Below are 9,806 nucleotides of genomic sequence, written 5' to 3'. Positions count from 1 at the left end.
TAGTAAAATATTTGAATACTCCTTCTCTCACTGCCTGTAGCGAACCATATAGTGTTCAAATTAAAATCCAGCTCCAGGCAGTGTTAGTGTTAGCACAGTTAACATTTACTTATTTACTTACTACTTATGTTTAAGCAATTGTGTCCTTGTTTTTCTGGCTTTCTGTAGACTAGTGTTTCTTTTAAACAATTTGTCATTTTGACACCTGAATAATAGTATGAATTCATTTTATGTACTTAATAACCTTCACATATATTTGAGCATAGCCTTTATTGTTTGTTTGACAAATATCACAAAGGAAACTTATAATAAAAGAACTGTCATTGGTGTTTAATATGTAGAAAATGGATCCAAGTTCTTTGTCATCGTCAACTCAACATGAAACAAGATTTTATTTTCCTCTCATTCAAAAGACACAATGAAAAACTCTGGGAAAACATGTAAAATCTTATTTTGCTTCATTTCTCCCTCAGATATTTGGCTGTCCTGATGATTTAAACACATGACAACATTATGAATTACACGTATCTGACCTGAAATGGAAATTAATAAAATAAATTTTAAAAAACAACAACACACCACTCTCAAAATATTTAGCAATAGCACTTTATTGAACACAAACAACCCTAAGCCACAATACTGAATGACAAGACCAATTGGCTGCAGCAAACATTTTATAAAATAGATTCAGGTTTAATGTCACTAAATTGTTTTTTTTTTTCCTTTTAACGTCAGAAAGACAGATGCAGGTTTTTCCAAAACAGTGAATGATCTTTTACATATTTAACATTTTTGTAACAAATCATCATTCACATGTTCACACGAAGGAATAACAAGGCAAAGTGCTTTCAGGATTGCATTGTCGAAAAAACAAAAACAGAAGAATGAATGGCTTGAGGTTTAAGGTGAGAGAGAGAAAGTGGCGGGCGGCTGGGTGGGAGGCGTGGGGAGTGGGAGTGGGAGTGGGGGGGTTTGGGCTGGTCCTGTCCGTGGAGAGGGAAACGTGGGGTTGGGTGGGGCCTGGTCATAAAACCTCAAACCTTTCACCTTGTCCTGTACCCCTTTGTAGTCAAAACTGAATGTAAAAATGCCGGGGCAGTATGGAGACAGAAAAAAAAAACTATGTCGCAGAATTTGGTTCGGAGTGGACAGATGGATTCGAAGGCATACGGCTCGAGGGGGCTCAAACTCACCCTCGTACATAAATTACAAATCCACCTTTAACTACCTTTTTTTGTTTGTTTTTTTCCTCTCTCTCTTGACAGCCTGTGTGGTACCTGTGGTATCATCATATCATTACATTAAATTACATTACATTACATTACAACTGCGGGGGCAAAATGGATGGTTTGACCCAGAATGAAGCTGTAAACGCTGGAAAAAGTTGTGTACATACACACTATAGGGCTCGACAGGGAAGTATATATGCACAAAAAGGAAAAGAGGAAATACATGGTGGTTTAAAGATAAAGAGGAAGGAAAAAAAAAAAAAAAAAAAAAGCCAATGCATGGTTATTCTTAATTTTTCTAAAAGATGATTCCTCTGACCATTCACCACTGAATGTTAAAGGGGATAGACTATCATCATAATCTGCATCATCATTAACATTGTCTGGCTTCACATTCCAGTGGTATTTTGTCGTATAAATGCTTCTCATAAATATTTTTTTTCAACGTCAAATAGACATATACACATACAGCACAACCAAGCACACCTTTTTTTTGTGTGTATATAACTACCATTGCTTATTATGATAAATCTATATTCCCGTACTGTGATACACTTTTGTTGTTTTTTTTTCTAGTTGTTGTAGTTGTTGTTGTTTCGAGTCAGAACAGGTGGAAGGAGACAAACAATACTCAAGGCTGCAAAAACAAGGAGGTAGGAGATATGCTACTGAAAAAACAGCAAGTGATGCTAACATGATCGTTCACTTATAAATAAATCGTGAGATACACCAGGCGTCGGCTCGACTTCTTTGAACCAGGCTATAGCGCCGACAGCCGGCTGCTCCAGTCGACTCTGCATTTTCACTTTTATTTTTGTTAAATAACGTGGATTATTGAGTTTGTCACCACTGTTTTATGATGACACACAAAAATCTAAAGAAATTGTACCTGCAGTTTTCCGTTTTTTGTGCCGACTGAAGCAGCAGCTGTTTAACTAACTGAAGAAATCTTAGAACAAAATCGTGTTTTTTGTTTTTGTGTTTATTTAAATCGTGTCTTAACCCTATATGTTCTCAGACTGGTCATGTTTTTTTTTTTTATTGGCTAATTTCAACATTGGTCCTGTTTGTCATCACAGGTCTAGAGACCACGCTGCTGGTGATGGCATTGACTCCTTTACACACAGTAGAGTAGTATATTTGCAGATTTTTTTTTTTTTTGTAAATGAGGTAATCAGCGTTAGGCTTAAAAATAGGGAACCCTGTCATCATTGACACACACATGCCCGACTTCATTCACCAGCAAAGCCACAAAAAAAAAAAAAAAAAAATTCCTCAATCAGCGGGACAGGACTGTGGAAAAATTAAATCAACTTTGGAATGTCGGGTGGACGAGCCAACGTTTTTGTTTTGTTTTTACTCCTCATTTTTCTATTATTTTATTTTTTGTGAAGGTGCTCTGTGAAACTATTTGATTGTAACTCATCACATGCCCTGATTCAGAGTCCTTCCACTCATGATAAGGGCTCCTTTGTATTTCCCCAGATAAGCCACTCAAAGTAAAACAGGCAACCCACTATATTTATCGAACTATCTATCCATCTAACTATCATGGTTTGTGTTGTTGTTTTGTTAATTTGCAATGAATTAAGGCTGCCTCGGCGGCCGATCAATGCCTGCTTTTTTATTAAGTCCAGTTGTGAGAGGATTGTTAATAGCTTGTGAGTTGCAATGAGGTGGCAACATCTACAGTGAAGCGGACTAAACATAAAAACATGAAAAAAAGGGACTACGACTATTATTCAAAAAAAAAAAAAAGAAAATGCCACAGAACATGCAGTAATAATACATCCTTTCCTACAGTAGGCTATTTCTAATAGCACATTCAAGGGGGGCTCCTAAATGGGGCAAAAACTCTCTGATATGGCTCTGCTTTAGAGTAATCAAGCTTGTTGTGAGACTACGTCCATCGAGGGGGCTCACAGAAAGGAGCGAGTCGATAAGGTGCTCCATCAGAAGATTGCTGCCTTATTATTATTAACATCGTCATCATCATTATTTCACCTGCACAAATACGTTTGTGTCATTCAGTTTCAACAGGTTTCAACAGTAAAAACACCGCAACGTGTGTTCTGAACATTTGTTTTTTTCCTGTGTGTGACTGTGAATACATTTTTTTTTTTTTTTTTTACGTTTTGTATGTATTTAAATCTTTTCCCCGCCCCTAAAGACGCATCTTCTGCTGGTGAAAACAAACGGCACTTTTCAAAAAGGGGAATGTTTCTCTAAAACCACAATCACAGGACCTCCAAGTAACAAATTCTGAAAACACATAGTTATAGGCTATACAGTAGATAGAAATCTCATGAGTTATCTTTAACTGTACAAGCGATAGGCTACACGCTGAAAAGGGAGGGACACGGAAGAACCCTTAATGCTCAACATTGAAAACAAATATAAGGCATTTCATATTTCCTTTTATCCGCATACGTCACTGACAGCAGGTCTAAATATTTTTGAGAAAACATTTCATTCAAGGAAGAGGAAGAGGATGCATATACACATCTACACATGCAAATGAACGTGTCTACCGGCTATAAAAAACCAGAAGCCCAAACTACAATACCATCAAAAAAGTCCATCCATAAAGGAGGAGAAATAAAAAGAAAAAAAAAAGAAAAATGCACCTACTCAAATCTATCAGTCAACTTGTGCACGGTCCTTTCTCTGAGCAGGCAGCTTTTTAAAGTCGGATATTGATCACAGTTTTAAAGAATGGAATATCACACACTTCACTATCAAACGCCACCTCTCTGGATACAAACAACAGGACCACTTCAAATCCTTCATTTGCTACAGACGAGTGACTTTTGGTGTTAAAAAATACAAAATAAAATAAAAAAAGAGGGCATATTAAATAATATTTCTCCAACCGAGGAAGCAATGATAAACAAAAGGTTATTGCACTTTTTCATCTTTTGTCTATTTTCAAACGAGGTCAGCTTTGAGAGAAGAAGTTGATTCATGCCTCAATTCTGTAGTAAGACAACAAATGTTACGTCACTTCTATAGTATGATCACACTGGTTATTAACACTGCACACAGCTACTACTGCAACCCTAACTTGTAGTCAGTCTCTAGCCTAAAGAACACAAAACAACCTCCACAATCAATTTTTTTTCGCAAACACAGCCACAACAAACAGTTTCGCCTAATAAAAAAAAAAGAAAAAAAAAGAAAACTTCATCTCGAATGCAGGTACAGCATCGTTTTTTTCACAACTTGGTTTTTAAGCATCGTGAAGTCGTCGTCACTAAAGAGTCGAGACGATGACGATGGTCTTTCTACAGTTAACGTGTTTTTTTTACTGACAATCAAACCTCATGTTTTCTGCACTCAAGAGGAACCGGGTGGTTTGTTGCTGTTGTTTTTTTTATTATTAAAATCCTCACATCGCGTCACATCTTTGCCTAAATTTTGGTGTAAAGGCTCCTTCTTCTTCTCCTTGGTGTTGGAGGAGATGCCTTCTTTGGATTTGTGCTTTCAATCATCAATTGATCTCTCAACAATCCACTCAAATGTTTGATGATGTGCCCTCAATTAAAAAAAAAAATTGCATTGGTTACTGTGCAATTTTCTTTTTTGTTAGTTTTCCTCTGCCACCCGTGAAGTGAACGAACGCCTGCTCAAGTCTCTGGAAATGCACCACCAACCAAATCCAGACGGAGTTTATTTAGATGATCATGCTCAGTGGGTGTCGGTGTGTGTGTACGACGAGCCTACGATCTTTCTACTGTAGTCGTTGTGTTATGTTATGTTCAGTTCAGTGTAATTTCTTTTTCTTTTTTCCCATTATAAGGCTTATGGGAAATACAAATGGAAGACCGTACCTTTCGGTAGTAACAAATAAAAGGCACCATGCCACCACTGTGCTCGATATTACACAGGTCCTATTGGTGGGGGGGAAGGGGAGGGGGTAAAGGGGGAGGTGTGGTGGTGTGGGGGGAGATTAATAACCAAGTGTTCAGGCAGGGAAAAGTGGTCAAACTAGTTATTAGTCATACAGTAAAATCGTATCGTTTCTGACTTAAAGAGGTAAAGTTTTATAGCTACCGTTCATTTCTTTCCTTAAATTACACTGTACCCCCCTAACTCCCCCCCCTCCCCCTCCCCCTCCCCCCTTTATATGACTTTGCACCATAAAACAGAACTCATCTGTTGGTTGAATGATGAACATGATCAAACAGGGTTGTCGTTGTTTGCTGTTGTTGTTATATGCTTTTCTGCTGTTTTTTAAAATAAAAAAAAGAAGAAGGGTCTTTCTTTCTTGTGCATGTTTAGGTTGGGACATGCATATATTGAAAAGTTAACGCTCTCTCTCACACACGCACACACGCGAACGCACGCACACTAGAAGAGAAATCTACTACACGACTGGCATCAGGAAGAAGAAGAAGAAAAAAAGCGATAATAAGAAATCACAGAGGATCAATGTCAGCGTCGTCGTCGTCGTCGTCACACAAAAAGATCACTGATGAGGTAAAACTGCAGGTCCAATAAAAAGGTACAAGGTGCAGTTTGGCTGCGCCCGTCCGTTGTAAGGTAGGAAACATGAGACGTCGGCCGACACTAATCTAACACTTTCGCTTTAGATACACCTCTGAATTTTAGGCTGGTTTAATAATAAGCAGAATTACACTACCCACGACAAAGATGGATCACAAAATGTTTTATAACTCTTTGTTAGCATAGCTGTACAAGCGGTTTTTTCCTTTTTCCCCCCCTTCTTATTTTTTTTTTAAATCTTTTTTTTTGTTTATTTTTGTTGAGGTACACCACTTTTTAACTTTTTTTTTTAAATCCCCAGTGTCATTTGGCTGTGGATATAACAAGAGAAGCCGAAGTTGATTGTTTTTTTACGAGTGAATTCTGAATTCATTCATTCATTCACAGTGGCAAATATGGCGATATCCTAAACCTCTCAGAACAATCTCTGCACCATGGCAACCTTGAGCTATGTGCTACCGCAAAATATTGATTTGTGTGCTTCTCGACACCCCGCCGGATGCCCGTTAAGACCAGAATTAGCCAAAAAATATTCATTTTTTTCTCCCCTATTTATAGCGATTCAACCAAGTAGCATAACTCTACAGGCGATGCAACTTATCATCAGGTTACTGCCAGGTATCGTTTCCATTTTTTTTTTTCAGTTTTTTTTCTTCCATTTTTAAGGCAAAAGGCTCAACAGTGGATCAGAGAGTTGAATTGAAATTTGCCATTTAACTTCAAGTAAGAACCGAGACATCCATTGAGGCAAATCAATTCTATACTGTAATATACCATGCTTGCTTATTTTTGGACATCAAAAACGTGTAATTGTTTTTTCTTTCTTTCATCATCATCATCTCCAGGTAACACACACATTATAAACCATCTCGTTAAACAAACACACACAACCTAGGGATTGCTTTGCCAATACCAAAAAGGGACTAACCAACCATATTCTCAAAAAAGAAAAAGAAAAAGAAAAAACAAAAAAAGTCCAATTATAAAATAGACTTTCTGCCAACACCAATTTTTTTTTAACAGAATACTTGCATTTAAGTATTAATATCCCATGCAAATATTTATATAGTTTTCCTTTGACTAATATCATAATGATAATAATTGGCGAAAAAGACATGCAGCTCCGAACACAAAAACTGTTAATTAATAATCCTGCCTACTTCTGAATAAGTTACTGACCAAGTAAATATGATTTTTTTTATGTCTAAAGGCAAATAAAGGTTTCTATGGCACTAAATGGGTGTAGCTTAGGTGCATTTTTGTCAAATATAGGCTATTTACGAGTATGTGTGATCATATCTACTGTGTAGACCTTGTCCCTCTTGTTTTGACTGTACTGTAAGGCAATCTCAATGGAATGGATGAACATGAATGTTAAATTCATCTGAACTCTTTGTCCTCCGTTGTTTTGTTTTTTTTGTCGTTGTTGTTGTTGTTGCCTCTTGTAGGCTACGCTCCACACAACACAAGTGTATTCAGAGAAAGAAGAAGTAGAAGAGTGATATTATTACACAACAGCAGGCCTATACTCCCAACAAATAATGCCAAAAAGGAATAAAAATAAACCCTATCCAGACGCCCATCAATGCAGGAAGACTATTACTACTATTACTACTACACATACTGTAGAATATGTAGAGAATTAGGTTATTACATGCTACCTGTATTAATCATCATATCTACGCTATAAAAAAAAAAGGACAAATGAAGAGCAACAGTTTAAAGTCGGGAGAAAGCAAAAGATTTTTTTTTTGTCCTGCTCTAAACTGACCCTACATTCATTTCAGTCAGAAAAATTCATGGCTCAGATTTGATGGTCAGACTGTAAACTGCTTGAACATATGCATAAATCCATTGCTGCTTTACTGAGAGGGTTTTTTTTTTTTTTACATATCGCCCTGCTCCCCTCCTCCTCCTCCTCCTCCTCCTCCTCTCTCGACATGTTTTGGCAAAAAACAGGCCTTATTTGTGACCGAAGATTATTATTATAACATCTAACCCGCATTGAAATCTTCCATTGGCATTTATGCTATGATTATTTACTGAAATTGGCCTTTTAAAAATCGATGGCAGTGCAATATTTTGTGCTGCACACTATTACACACACGCTCTATTGCTACAATTGGACCTTTCATTGCTTCATTGCCGACTCCAGATATATTTGTATATTATGCTCCATTTGTTTGTTTTTTTCTCTCTTTCTTGTGTTTTTTTTTTTTTTTTAAATCGTCAGCTATATCAGAAGTCGTGATCTAGCTCCATGCACACACACAAATAACAAAAAAAAAAGCAATGCATAAGATAAGAATACTGTGATACAACAAAAAAGGATTCAGTTACAACTTGTGTTAGTTGCAAAAAAAGGGGCAATGGCTCCGTTTACTGGTCAGATAAGGACATCACGAGAGAGTAAAAGAGAGAGAGAGAGAGAGAGAATCCCTGCCTGAACAGACTGGTCCGACAGCACCGACACATGGCAGAGAGAGTTTGTACTGTAGAGTATGATGAGGAGCCTGCCTGAGGTGTCTGTTGAATCGCTTTGACTGACTTTAACTAAGTGACATCGGCCAGAGTCTGTCATTAATTAATTATGAACAGTAGGCTGGGTAACGTAACCTGCTTCGTCACTCTTATTTGGGCCCAGACGCCCAGAAAATAGATGATAACACGTAACGGAATAAAAAATAAAAAAAAAGAAGTCAGTGGGCAGTCAGTGTGGACACTGTCCCGAAGTGCTTTACTTAGACACTTTTTTTTGTTTTAAATAATGCATTGTTAGAGTACAATTTTTTGTTGTTGCAGCCTTTTGCTTGTCTTTTCTTTTTTTTTACACAACCCTACCCTTCCTGTATTCAGCAGCAGCAACTCACATGCATGTAAACATCGGTACATACATTACATCTGCTCGTTCGCACACTTCACTTAGAACCTGAATGTACTAAAGTGCGTGCTGGACTATTTGTTTTTGTTTTTGTTTTTTTTAATTAAGTGCTGTGGGATTAGGGTTACAAAGGAATTAAATTATGGAACATCCCGTCAACATGAGAAAAAAACGTAATCATCCTGCTGAGATCTGATTGGATTACTAATAAATTCTGACTGCTGCTTTAGCACAGATCCTGAGATTACAAAACAAAAACAAAACAAAACAAAAAAAAAGGTACCTATCCCTAATAATAACAACAACAATATGAAAATTATCAATTGATCAAGAGAGAAGAGATCAAGAAGGGGGGAAAGGGGGAGGTCACCGAATAGATCCATTTCATTTCAGTCAAGTTACGGGAAGCCAATTCAAAATCGCCAACTTATGAATCTATGACACTGACTCGGCTCTGAAATGGGACTCAATGTCAGTTTTTTAAGTTAAGTCAAGTAAAAAAAAGAAAAAAAAAAGAAATAAAATCCGATAAACGTTTCAAAAAACAACTCACTCTCTTCGCTTCAGGGGTTTGTTGTGAAGAACAAACAACAAAAGCCTCTATATAGTCCTACTAGGTCCTCACCTCTCATCATCCAGTCAACTAAATGTGTGCAATTGTGCCACTTCATTACCAGTGGATATGAAGTTCATCGTCGCGCCAATGAAAAACAATCTTAACTCAGTGTAATCTAACCACCGGCTGATGGTTGGTTTGTTTTGTTTTTCTTTTCACAAAAAAAAAAAAAAAAAAAGACGACATAATAGCATAGATATAACATCTAAAAGTCACGAACAGCTCTAGTGGTCCGATACAATCATCTTTAGTTATGCTTAGTACCAGAAATGGGGGATGAGGAGACGACAAAATGAACAGCGGAAAAAAAGCACATATTTGGATTTCTGCTATTCCTGAAATCTAAACAACAGGTATTGGCCTAAGCAAAGATCCCTCTCCTTTTCCTCTTAGCCCTATGTTGCTTTCTAGACGGGACATCAGCTCCCTGGTCATCGATAAAACGCCACCGCGACGGCGTATGAAAGAGAAGATACGCCGCCGGCCGGGCTGAGTTTGTGTGTGTGTGTGTTTTCTTTTTTAACACTAACAGTGCAACTGTGGTTCAATGCTGTTGCTATCAAATAGGTGGAAA

The 9,806-nt window shown here is 37.4% G+C and overlaps 1 long non-coding RNA gene across 1 annotated transcript; it reads right to left on the bottom strand.

The window, feature by feature from the left end:
* Positions 1 to 2,594: 2,594 nt before the first annotated feature.
* On the bottom strand, positions 2,595 to 2,911 carry LOC146985032 (uncharacterized). The gene is made up of 2 exons (XR_015036193.1): positions 2,777 to 2,911; positions 2,595 to 2,745 (listed from the first exon to the last, which is right to left on the bottom strand). It is a non-coding gene; the product is annotated as an uncharacterized LOC146985032 (long non-coding RNA).
* Between the last annotated feature and the right edge of the window lie 6,895 nt (positions 2,912 to 9,806).

Source organism: Trachurus japonicus, chromosome 7 (assembly GCF_045865225.1).
Source record: "Trachurus japonicus isolate A0001 chromosome 7, Traja_1.0".
Taxonomy (NCBI): domain Eukaryota; kingdom Metazoa; phylum Chordata; class Actinopteri; order Carangiformes; family Carangidae; genus Trachurus; species Trachurus japonicus.
This window is presented reverse-complemented; position numbering and strand designations above follow the sequence as displayed.